Source organism: Molossus molossus, unplaced genomic scaffold (genome assembly GCF_014108415.1).
Source record: "Molossus molossus isolate mMolMol1 unplaced genomic scaffold, mMolMol1.p scaffold_m16_p_11, whole genome shotgun sequence".
Lineage (NCBI taxonomy): Eukaryota > Metazoa > Chordata > Mammalia > Chiroptera > Molossidae > Molossus > Molossus molossus.
Genome location: NW_023425346.1, coordinates 97,526,773 through 97,539,863, shown reverse-complemented (window position 1 = coordinate 97,539,863; position 13,091 = coordinate 97,526,773). Strand labels below are relative to the sequence as shown.

The following is a 13,091-nucleotide window of genomic DNA, read 5'->3' as shown; positions in this document are numbered from 1 at the left end:
AATTTCAGTCTACTGGTTTGTATCCAAGTCAGACCCATAAAACCTGTATCCTGTATTTCTGAACATCACCAAAACAAAACAAAAAACAAAAAAACCCAATGTGAAATTACAGCCTACATCTTCAGAAATGGAATGCAAGTCCTCCGAGGGAGAAGGCTGCAGAAATAGTCCCGTGGAGGCAGAGAGACTGATGTTTTTGACTTTCTTACTCAGGTGGGGAAGATGGTATCGTATTACCTTCGTGTCTTTGAGGAACAGGTTTATTTGGGTTGCGCTCCGACAGCGTCCTGTCCCACAGTGACCTGAAATGTGGCCGGATCCTTTTCCTGTGTTCCTCTACCCTGACTGTGGAGGATGTGGGGACATATGCTCATTTTGGTAGAAGTGAGGTTTGAGCCATTTTGACTTACCTCTGGAGGGGCTGTTATGGAGTTAACCCCATTTGCTTTATCTTTTAATTATCTCTTGCCTTATCAGCATGGTCCCTGTTCATAAAAGGAATGGGAACTAGCTCAAGTGACTGTTCTTTGGCTTAAAAGGTTTCTGGATGTTTGTTCAGATTTCCTTAATCTGTCCCTGACAGAACACATTTAGTTGTTGCAGACCATATGTTGTAAGCCGCCCTCCCCCTAAGTCCCTGACCCTCTTGCAAACCTTCCAGAACTCCCCCTGCCCTCGGTTGCACGTGCTGACAGAACCCACCCCACGGACCCCGCGGGAGCCGGCGGGCTCCGTGCTGATGGCCTCTCCTCCGTCACTCCCTCGCCTTTTCCCTTTTCATAATCCGTGTGCCTGTCCACGTGGGTGGTCTCCCGAAGTCACCAGCCCTGCCAGAAGGTCTTTCACTGGGACAAAGGGGGAACTGGAGTGAGATGGCCTCGCACATGTTGGCAGCGCCGCGAGTTTTCTTCCTTGGCAGCCGCGCGCTGGGAGGGCCGGCCAGCAGCCCCTCTGCCATGTGACTTGCGCCGGGCGAAAGTGCTATTTAAGCAGCTTCCCTGGCTCTGCTGATATGTTACCCTTTGCCAACTACGACCATGAAACCAAGTCTTTCCAGCTCAGTTCTGGCCTAGTTTACAAAACGTTGGTTTCCTTCGGCTGAAATGGCTTTCTCCTCTCAACACCAAGTAGCAGACATCTCGGTCTTACCTCTAACTTGACTTCTTCAGTTCAAGCGTAACTTGAGATTTCATGTAGATATGTGTACACATGGATGTATCTACGTCAACATGTTTAGTGGTGATGGTCTTCAGGCGTTAAAACAGATGCTTGTCCAGCACGCAGGGCTGTCCTTGCCCACACTCCCAGCTGCACCTTGGGAAAAGCAGAGAGAGCCTCCCCATGTCCCAAACTGAAGCTCTGTGGACGTAGCTTCTTTCCTTTTGCCTTTGTTGATTTCCGTAGCCAGCAGAGCTGGGCTGATAAGGCTGTGTCCCCCCGAGGTGCCATCACCGAGCCCACGGCGGGGAGCCCAAGCCCTCAGCCAGGCAGTTCCTTTAATAAGCAGTTTTACAGTCCAGCAGGTGGATCAGTGGTCTTGTTGATCCACTTGAGATTGCATGGTTGTGAATGTTACAATGAGGAACACTTATGCACTACCAGAACTATAAACATATTTGATGCTGATGATTAAAAAACAAAACAAAACAACCACCGCAAAACCTACTGGGGCCATTGGCCAGATGTCAGGTATGCTTAAAAACAGTACTTTTGCAATATTGAATAAGGTGTCTTGTTAATAGGGAAGCGTTCCAAAAGACTTGATCAACTCAAAACTGGTGGCTCCGTGACTTGATTGCGTCAGCATCAGTGAGGGAGCTAAAGAAATGACTGTGGTCCTAGCAGTGGTATGCAGCGGAATAGAACTGTGCGAAATAAGACGTGAGCACACCTGGGAAGATGAGCTATAGAGAGACATCACTGGCGCCATGCTCAGCATCCTGCCGAGGACAGGGTGACCCACTGATGTCTGCTTTCATTCAGTTCTACCTTTTCTCCCCTCCCAGCTCTTGCAGATTCTTGGCCTGTGCTGTTTCCCTAGGGATGTAGGCTCTTGGAAACTAAAGCCAGGAAACTAGAGGTTTTTCCCACTGTCCACCCGCCATACTTCTGCCTCTGTCCAGTGAACTGGGAGTATGGGAAAGGGATGGAATACCTGGAAGGCTTAATAAGGTGGTTAGCCCAGCCGGTGTGGCTCAGTGGTTGAGTATCAACCCCTGCACCAAGAGCTCGCTGGTTTGATTACCGGTCAGGGCACATGCCCAGGTTGTGGGCGCGATCCCTAGTGGGGGGCATGCAGGAGGCGGCCAGTGGATGTTCTCTCTCATCAATGTTTCTACCTCTCTGCCTTGGCCTTCCCCTCTCTTGTTCTCTAAAACAAACAAACAGAAAAGGTTGGTTAACATTTTATATATTTTCTCATCATAGATTTTTTTTTAAGAGTGGGAAAGAGCTAAATATGATCAAAATATTGTTTTTCTCTCCTATTTAAACATTTCTTATGCTACTATAATTTACACTCAAGAATTTTTCTGTTATGGTCAAGAATGATTTTTAAGTCACAGCTGTTTATATTAAAAGAAAGAAATATGCTGTTTTGACACATTGCTGTAAGTGGAGGAATTTATTTATATGATTTTTTTTTCTCTAGCTGAATCAACAATCTAAGGTTTCAAACAATGATCTCCTTTGAAGAAAAGTCATTACCGTAGTTTTTTTTTTTTTTTTTTTTCCCCAAGCATAGTTAGATGAGGAAGGTTACTTTCTGGCTACATTGAATAGACAGTAGCCAAGCAACTTATAACATTTTACTCCTGTTTTCTTAGTACAAGATGAAACTGCTAGTAAGGCTCTAACCAGGTCTTTATAACTATGTTGCACTTGACTCAACAAATTGGCAGGAAGTGTCAAGGGGTTTAACTACAAGATAAAAACTCTTAATCAGTGGCTTTGACTCAGATGCATTGCAGAAAAGGGTCCAGATCCCTCTGTGGTACTCAGAGCATAACCTTGGGCTGTTTTCAGCTGTTTTTACAGTGAAGACTCATCGGGAGGCTGACAGCATGAAGAGCAGCTGAAGCTTTATTTGTGTTTCAGCTCTAGTAGGCATGGTCGAAGTGGGTCGAGTCCAGAAGATGTAAATTCCTACCGGATGCAATAATGCAATAAGCCATAGGTCTCAAGTAGCATTGCTCAAGTGTTGACTTATTTGATAATGCTTCAAAAATTACATTTTTCATTACTGGCAACAGGATGGGGTGCGTTTTATCTTATGAGAAGACACACAGAAGGGTACACTCGATGCTGGCGTGGTGATGAAATTTTGTCAAAATGTAATTTCCTGCTACTAAATCTCGTGACAGGTGCTTCGTATTTCTGGGCTCCCATGTCATTCCCCAGGGATGTAACTAGAGATCATGTATCACAGGAGAGTCACCATTTGATATTTGCACAGCTTTTTTCCAAGGAAACGTTTTGCTTTTTTATGTCCAGTTTATGAGTGTTACTAATGAGGTTTTGGATTTGTGAAACATCATGGCAATATTTGCCTTGCGTGGTTGGTGTGAATCAGTTGGGGTGGGGGTTTGTATATATAAAGCACATTAAACATGTGTATACCTATGTCTCCCTTTTCCATGCATATCATAGTCTTTATCATTGCATTTTTGTCACTCAGCAGATGTTTGTTGAATTAAGTGACTGTGGGAGCCTAGTATGGGAATTGCTTTTTTTTTTTTTTTAAACAAATTCCTAAATTACACAAATGTATGATTTACATGTTTGCCTCTGTGCAAGCGAGTTCCTTTATTCAAGCACAGCCCTTCCTGACTACACGCGTGCAGAGGCAGGGATATCAGCAACTGGATTTAAGTCTGTAACGTTATGCAAGTTCCTTTCCAACAGACTCATCAGGGCGATTGTGAACAGCTCTGTTTGGGGAACTTGAGTTCTGGAGTCTTTGGGCTTTAGCTAATACCTCTCTGGGAACCGTTACCCAGCTTAACCAGCCTCTTCATTCACCATATTTGGCTCCCAGAAGTTTTTCGCTGTCTCCGAAGATCAAACGGGTCTTTCAAGGGCCAAGACGGATTGCTAGAGAGACCATTCAAAAGAATACCCCCGAGGCTGAGAAGATACTTGCAAAAGAGAGATGGGAACTGCAGAAAACATTCCAAAAATGCCCGCGCGTTGGCTGCACAATTGGAGTAAGAATGACCCCAAGGTGGTAGCAGTGAAAGACAGGTCTCACTGAGGGACTGTGCAAAATCCATGTCATTGCTCTAGCTGACCTTTATGTGCACACACACACACACGTACAACGATAAGCAGATGTGAACTTCAGACGTTCCCTGCAAATGTTTCCAGACCAATATTGCCTGTTTATAGCCCTCCCTTCCCAGTCCCTCCATGTCAGGAGTGACGTGCCAGGTGCTTTCGCTTTGGCATAGACTCCTGAGTTGGTACTGTAGGTACTGTTAGTGGCTCCGGTAGGTACCGTTAGTGGCTGAGACGTGTGTGGATCAGGATTCATGACAGAGGGCTTTGCACAGTAGATGCTAAGACATTGGCGGGAAGGGAGATGGTGGAATTGATATATCCTTTTGTGTCCTGCTCTTTGAACATACGTGCTGCTGGGAAATTACAAGGGTGGGTTCGGAGTGCCCCAAAGCAGCCAATTCCCACCGCCGGTGAAGCTGTCGATGTTTCTCTTCGCCTCGGGCTCCCCAACTCCTCCCTCCTGCACCCATGCAGGTCGGCCCACGTGATGACAAGACTGGATACAATTTGTTCCTGTGCTAAGCTGGTCACAGCCATTCTGGAGGAGAGCCAGATATCAAAGCAACACGTGACCTTCACTTGTCCTTCATTTCACACTCAGCAGTATGTAGGTCTGAGCCCTTTGATAAAACGTGGCCTTCCTGCCTCGCTCTAGGCCCAGTGCGGTGATCCTGTTAGTTAGTTAAGCTGTACCTCGATATTCTGGTGGGAACATTCTGACGGATCGCGGCATGAGTTCAGGAGAAATTTGAAACTACGAGATCTGTAGACCATTCTCGGGGGGTTTTGAGGGGATGGGTTAGCCTTTCATAGTAGAAACCACGCAGGCAATCCCATTGCTCTGGCAATTAGGGGGTACACCTGGGGTGCATTTTTGTTTTTATGTATTGTCTCTATGTCAAGTCTTTATATTTAGGGGCAGAGTTAACATCTTAAAATAAACAGAAATCTCCTCATAACACCAGAGTTCTCACTTGGTAAATTTCAACGTACCATTATGTACATGGTGAATGCGGACTGATCCCATCCAGGCCCTCCTTCAAGAGGAGAGAGAAGAAAAACAAAACGGTTCTATTGCTCAACAGTTGCATTGTGTGAGTGTAAGAATCTATCACTGTCCTTGCGCTGACATGGATGATCTCCACTGCACTTTGATCATACCACACAGCATGTCCTGGCTGTCCCTATATTTAGATAAAGGTGTCCTGACCTCAAGGCTTGTCACCAACGGCCCTGACCTGCATTTGTAGATTTAACTCCTACCCCTTTTCAGCCAGATGCCCTGGGCTCTCATCCCTCCGCCGGCCTGTCCGTGGCTGCGCTCCTGTTGCCCTGGGCCTTGTTGTGTTGTGTTGTGTTGTGTGCTGTCCTTGGAGTGTGCTTTGCCCCTCTCATTCATTCAGCTCCTAGTTAGTGAGTGTCTCTCGGCGCCAGCCCCTGTGCTGAGCTCTGGAGATACGACACAGAGATACAAGTCCGTGTTTCTACACCCCCAAAGTGTTTTCTTCTTCCAAACCAGGCCAAGTATGTCAGCCAGGTCCTTCCCTTCTCTTCCTAGCAACAACATCTGTCCTTCCTCCATGCACCTCGAGCTTCCTTCTCGCGTGTCTGTCGACGGAATTCCCCCGTTTCTCCTCTGCGCTCGTCTCTTTGCGAACCAAGCTTTCCTCCTTCCTAGAATTTCTAAAAAGCGGGGCCTGGCGGAGAATTCGGCTTCAGCTTCCCCATACTAGTTCATGCAACCGTTTCGCTAATTCAACAAGCATTTATTGATTAACTGCTCTATTCAGGACGGTCTATAAATCTCGATATTTATAGAGAACTTTAGAGTGAATGAAAAATATGCAGGTCGGAAGGACTCGCTAATGTTGCCACTTGAGAGCCAAACAGACTTTATGAGGTGGAGAAGAGGGGTCCCCTGCTGGAGGGGCAGGGGTGACGTCCCTTGAGGTCTGCCTTCTTGAATTGCATAAAAGAAATGGGCTTCTGCCAGAGTAATTTATTTTTATTCGACGTAAATCAGAATCTTTTATTTATTTTTTTAATTTAATGATTAACCTGCTCTGTTTTGCTTGGGGTTCCTTTTGGTTCTAAAATGTTCCTGTCAAACAATGGTCGGTTAAAACCCCATTTGGAGTTTGTCATGTGAAGCCTTGCAACTTCAAATTCTAAACTTTGCAGGTGACTTTTAACCAAAGGGGGATTCAGCGTAGCCTGACTGTAGCCTGCGCGTTCTATTTTGTTATAGTTTTACAGAATAACTCTAATGTACGTTTTTGTTTGGATCCTGAGAACATCAAAGCGCTGCGTATTTTTGTGTTGCTAAGCCTCTGGAACCTCCGAATCACATTGATTTGTTTGCTGACTTAATATTGACTAATTTGAGTTGGTGATTGCTTTGGACTCTTGCATTTCCAGAGAAAAAAGAAGTTAAATACAGTTTGTTGATTTTATTTAAGCAACAGTACTGTCTGTGCCTGTGACTTCAGTTCATCTGATAGGTGCTCTTTTTCAGGCAAAACCCTACCAAAGTGATTTTGAGATGCCCGGGTGATGAATTCTTTCCTTTTCCTTTTCAGAATGAAGACCTAAATGACCTCAGCCAATCCTCCTCTTACTCATGGGTACCCGGACTCGAACTGTTTCACGATTCACAACCAGGACCTCACATCTTCCTCCTCAGTAGATGGTACGAAGCACCCATTTCAGTTTGTTTACTTTACAAATCCTCAGGACTCCGTTGACTGAACTGCACGTTCTTTATTGTGCCAAGCAAAAAAAAAAAAAGAAAAGAAAAAGGAAAAAAAAAAAAAAGCACTGTGATACCAGGACAATGAGTCTGCGTCAACTTCACCTTCCACCTAAGGACTTAACTGGCCACATGAGCTGATGTGCCCACGGCTACAAGAGAATGGGTTTCCTCTCATCGCATCTACAGGATACATTTCATCTGCTGCTGAAACTGTGTGCGACGAAGCATCATGTAAATTATTTCACACAAAACGGTTCACTTTGGGTGGAGAGAGTATTAAATATTTAACATAGGTTTTGATTTATATGTGTAATTTTTTTTTAATTAAAATGTAACTTTTCTTACAGCGCACATTTTTTTTTTGGATGTGGAACTGAGGTTTGCAATGTTCTGTTGTAAAGAGTGGAGCAAATGCTTAAAACAAGGCTGACGAGAGTAGGCTAGGGTACGACCCTTGTTTTAAGATTGCAATTCAGAAAAAAAATAATATAAGAATCATAGTGCCATAGGTGGTTCGCAATTGTATAGTTCTATTTGCTGATACTATCTCTTGTAATATAGCCCTGGTGTTGAGCTGAGATCCTTACAAGAATTGCTCTTACTTTTGTATTTTTTCCTGTAAGGCAATAGGCCGTGTTAATTGAACTGAAGAAGGGTATAGTCTACTGGGTATTTTCAAGTGTCAGCGTACAATTGGCAATTGAATGGAAGCAAAATGATCAGAAAAGGAAATCAAAGTCTTCCATTGTACATACTGTACAGAGAAGGAGACACGGGGGATCCCTTCCAATCAAAAGCTCTCTTTGGAATGGACAATGTGGGTGTTTGTAAATTCTGGAAATTTCTGTCTATTCATAATAAACTAGAGACTGTTGATCTTTTCTTCTCCCCTCCCCCACTCTGTCAGCCGCTTGTCCCGTAGCCGCCGTCTCCTCCGTGCACACCTCAGGGTGCTTCCCTTCCTGCCCTGTCTCGAGAAAGACGCGAAGACAAGCGACCGCGCATCTTTCATTTCTAACCAGAAATTAAAATTCCAGAAAGTAGGTTTATTTTGTTTGTTGTTTTGTTTTCATCATGACCAGGGCTACGTGTCACTTTCATTAAGAGCTTATCTTATGTTTTCTGAGCACTTTCAGTGCCCAGGATTTAACTGAATGTGATCTGGCCCGTGTGCCCTGGTGGACACTGCCTATTAGCGATTACGTAGTAGAAGCCAGTGTACCTAGTGCCCATCCAAGCTAATTCACGAGCAGCTATTGAAATGTCCAGCCAGCAGTGAACAGGTTAAACCTCTTCTTCTTTGGAGAGTCCTCACATTGTGGAGCGTTTCCTTGTGACAAAGAAGTGGCTGTGGACATACGTAAAGATACTGCCAACAGAGTCTTTAACCTTTTTACCAGGGAACGTTCTCTATGTTGAGTGAATTAATGCCAGTATCGGGCTCCCTGGGAGTCTGTGCAAACGCCGAAATTTGCAGCCTTACTGTTGAAGGAGCAACAAGTTATCATTCGGAAGAGCTGTGCTCCCTGGGCCGGGGTCGGGCTAAAGGAAGGGGCTGGGGTTGGAGGTGCAGTGAGTGGCTGCTGCCCCTCGTCACCTGGCCGGGGACCCCTGCTGTACTCAAACGAGGGGAAGGTAAACGGAACCCCTCACACTGCTGAGGCCTGTGTTACTGTAAATGTAACCGGATGGCATGTACCTCACAGACTGGTACAAAGTTCAAAGTGTTCATTGTTGCAGATTCTAAACGTTTGCACGCTCATCAGTTTCAAAGATAAATAGGTCTGCAGTCATAAGAATCCATTGTTTTCAAGGCATTTGCTGAATTACATCATTTCCTATTAGGAGAGAACACTCAATTATAAAAACCTGATATGAATGTTTATTTTTTTATTTTAAGTTTTTACTCTTTTATGAAAAACACTTTATTGGTCAGACTAACTTTCATTCTTCCAAGTGTCCTGACTCACACTCTTGCTAGTAATGGAGGCGACACACAGGATGTCATGCTCTCTTCCAGACAGAAATCAGTGGACAAAGTCAGTCCCGATCTTTTTCCTGTCAAGCTGCTGATTATTTCTCAAGGAACCTAAACTCTGAATGACTAGTACTGAGGTACCTCTGCATGCAGAACCATCAGTGTGTCTTGGGTGAGAACAGAAATAAGCAGACTGGAAAACCCATCTCTTGGTTTCTAGTTCTCGGAGGTGTTGTTCAGTTAAATAGCATAAAGGTAGACATTCTTATTTAAGCTGCTTCTTGTGGTCCCTGAGCTGGGTTTGACGATGGTATCAAACTTCACTGACTTAAAACTGGAAGTTGCTGGTATTTGAGGCGGAGAAACTCATGCCCCAGCTACGGAAGGGGTTGATCTGGAGCAGCATCAGCTGCTGAGTCTGTGAGTTCAGTTTCTGTTGGTGAGACTTGGCTTTTCTATCCATTTCAAAGTATTTGTAGGCCAGCCAAGGGCTTACATTAATGGGGATTCGAGTGGCCTCTGGTTAACCTATAAGTTCTTGGCTTTTTCTTCACGAGACCAGCCTTTTGTGGCATTTGTTTTTAGAGACTTGGGCAGAGTTTAAAATTTTTTCCTTTGTGGAAAGAACAAATAATTTCATGACTTTGATGATATCTTCATTCTGGGCAAAAAAAAAAAAAAAAAAAAAAAAAGTTCCTAGAACTAGAACCAGCTAGAAGTGAATCCATTAATGATCAACCAACTGCCTAAGTCAATAATGACAAATCAGTACTGATGTTACGTTGGTGACTATTTCTTGCTCACTTTCAAAGGTCAGGGACTCTCTTGACTATCTAGGTTGACTGCAAAAATGGATTTACTAAAAATCATCGAGCCAGAGGTAGAGATTTTTAACTTTTCCTTCCCTGACTGTTGTCTCCTAGTGAGCTATCCTTTAAATTTGAGACCAAGTATTAAGAAACAACCTTACTACACTGTAAGAAACAGGATGGTGCAACCCCGAAGCCCCTGTTTTGTTCCTGAATGCAATATGCCACACAGTTGAAAATTTTAGTTTTATTTATGACAGGTGGTTTAAAGATGGGGGAGGGGAGCTCATTGTCCATGGACATAAGAGAGCCGTGAAAAATGGAATTGATGTGGAGTGCCCCGTCCGCTTCGGCAGGGTTCTGGGGGCCAGCCCATCACACGAGGAGGCGTTGAAACCCCGGACCCTGGGGGAATTAAGACCTTGATTGAGGAGACAGAACTGTTTGGAAGGCACGTGAAGGAGAATGGATGGAAGCCAACTATGAAATCGCTTCTTCGCAACGACTCGACAGGGGAGCCGAGTGTTCCCAGGACATGGTGAATGTTAGTTGGTGGTGGTGTTGCATTCATAGAGGCTGCTGGGGAGCTGGAGAGGAAGAAGCATGTGCTGCTAGGGATATGAAGACATGTGACCTTGCCAGTGCTAGGGAAAGACTAGTCTGCGATCCGCCATGGAGAGCCGAAACCACCTTCTTGGAGTTGGCAGAACAGGAAGGGTTGAAACTGGTGCCTGTGTCATTTCCAAAGCCAAGACAGAGAAAACCTTAGAGGCCCTCCCGTGGCTCCATGGTCAGTCTCCCCAGTGTAGACAGAGAGAGTGTGCGTCGGATGGCACGTTGGGGTGTCCCTCGCGCTTGGGAGCCAGAGCATCACGTTAGTGCTGGGAGGAGGTAGAAGGATACTGAAGATGTTGGACCCTACTCTCGAGGACTTTCAGTAAGAAGGGGCTTAGTATCAGCTTTTAAGATGAGAAAAAGTATGTCTTTGCTGGGGAGTTGTCTTCCCTTCCTGGTTTGTTGACAACTGGGCACCTGTGATGTATATACCAACAGATCGGGTGTTCCAGACGGTTGCCACTCACCCTGCCTTTCAGTGTCTCTCTTTGCCGGAGTGTTCATTTCCCCAGTGTGAACCAATATGCCGCAGGATAGAACAGATTTGGTAAACAGGAAAACTTGTCTGTATTTGTATAGACATTTTTAGTGCTGACTTTTGTGGGGTTTTTTTTTAAGACCTTTTCTATTGGATTAAGAATGTCGTCCCTGGAACAGTCTTTCTTGCAAAGCTCTTTCTTCGCACCTCTTGGCTACAGGGTGGGCCAAATGAAATACATATATATTTTTTCATTTAATGTATGTGCAGTTCGGTTTATCATCCTCAGATGGTGGTGCTGCTGATGGTGCTACTTCATCTGTGTACAAAAGGACCAACACGTGGTCTGTATCGCTACCAAAACATTTATTGTGTATATGTGTATAACATGTATTATGTATATATGTAACGGGTACCAGGCCAGGTATATATTTTTATTTAGAAGTGTTTCACTTTTTCAAGTTTTCTTTATAGTGTTATGCTTATTTTCAGTCCCCCCCCCCACCCCCCGATTCTGTCTGGTACTTAGAACTGTAGTGTCTTCATCATTAATTAAAGAAAACTGTCTAAATGAATTCACGGATGTGAATGCTACTGATCCTTAATGTCTTTGATTATGGGACATAAAACAGAAACTGCCAATTAAGGTTTGCTGGGGCGTGTGACTGGGTCAGAGCAGTGTACACCGTTTAACATACTTTAATAAATGATTTTGAAACAGAGAGGTTGGCTTCAACTTATCCCTCTCCAGTTGGCTTTCAGTGGCCAAGGGTATGAAGAAATTGACCTTGGAAGATGTGTGAAGCTACTCCAGTTGCTGTGCTGCAGCGGGAAGGGGCTGGGTGGAAAGACATTTTCTGTTGAGAGGCACCGGAACAGCCTTGTGGGCCAAGAGTGCAGAGTCCCCGAGTTCTTCAGAGGCAGATTGGCACTGGGGTGGGCGGGGCCTACCTTTCTCAGCAGCTCCCAGGGCTCCAGCTCTCACCCTGGTCTGCCATCAGCTGATGGCAGCGGGCAGCGAGGCAGGGTGGCGTTTCTCCGCCTGGCCACACGGCCACATCATCTGGGCAGCTTTTAAGTCACTCAGCGGCCAGGTGGCTCCCGAGTAGCTGGTGAACTTTGTCTGGGCATCCGTCCTTGCTGCCGCTGCCCTCTGTGTCCTCCAGCAGATTCTAGTACACGCTCAAGGCTGCGGACCACAGCTGGGCAGCACTGCCCCAGATTGTCTGGTTACTACAGTCACTTATGAGGAATGCTGATTCCCTGAGCTGTCTGGGAGCCAGGGTTTCTACAGGTGACTCATGGTGTGGTTGGCAAATTCGGGAAATTCTGGAGCCTTTGGAACGTTTCACCACGAGAAGGGATAGGACGCCTATGATTTATTTTATTTTTTATTGAATTTATTGGGGTGATGATTTTTGAAAATCATCAACCATCTTAAGAATATAGAGCAGCCAACTCCACTACTCCCCTCAAATGGAGCTTTCTTGCCTAAAAATGTAAAAGAGATTTGTCTGAAGTTGTTCGGACAAACTCAAATGAACATTTTGGATATAAGTTCAAGATTTCCTTTTTATTTTATTTTATTTTATTTTATTTATTTTATGACCATCAGACTCCACTTTCTTTCCACCGTGCTTGGTGTTCAGGCTGGAGGGGTCTTCCTTCTGCCTGGCATTATAGATGCTATTTCCATTGTTTGTTTGTTTGTTTTTACATTTTTCTCCTTTATTGATTTTAGAAAGAGCAGAAGGGAGAGGAAGAGAGATAGAAACATCAATGAGAGAGAACATTGATTGGCCGCCTCCTGCATGCCCCCTACTGGGGATCGGGCCCACAACCTGGGCATGTGCCCTGACTGGGAATCGAACCAGCAACCTCTTGGTGCCTGGGTCGACGCTCAACCACTGAGCACACCGGCCAGATCCTATTTCCATTGTTAAGAAATAGCACATAATGTGACTGAATAATGCTTGAAGCCATAATTTCATCTTCACTTGATATTAGCTTCCTCCATTTTTATTCTAGAGAAAAACAAAAACCCACCTGTTTTTTTCCCTCTCAGTGGTATTACAAAGCAAATATCACGCTAAACTCTTGAAATGACACACAGACATCACTGATTAGTATGACTTTGAGGGCAGTCTAGCTGAAATGAGTTAATGGTGTAATTTATGGCAT

General features: G+C 44.8%; 1 protein-coding gene across 1 annotated transcript in view; it reads left to right on the top strand.

Moving 5' to 3' along the window:
• The window catches only part of IRS1 (insulin receptor substrate 1), a 52,415-nt gene extending 45,397 nt beyond the window's left edge, over nt 1–7,018 (top strand). Inside the window, exon 2 of the mRNA XM_036254290.1 lies at nt 6,858–7,018. The gene's annotated coding sequence lies outside the window, so the exon portion shown is untranslated. The remainder of the gene's footprint in view (nt 1–6,857) is intronic.
• The last annotated feature ends 6,073 nt before the right edge of the window (nt 7,019–13,091 follow it).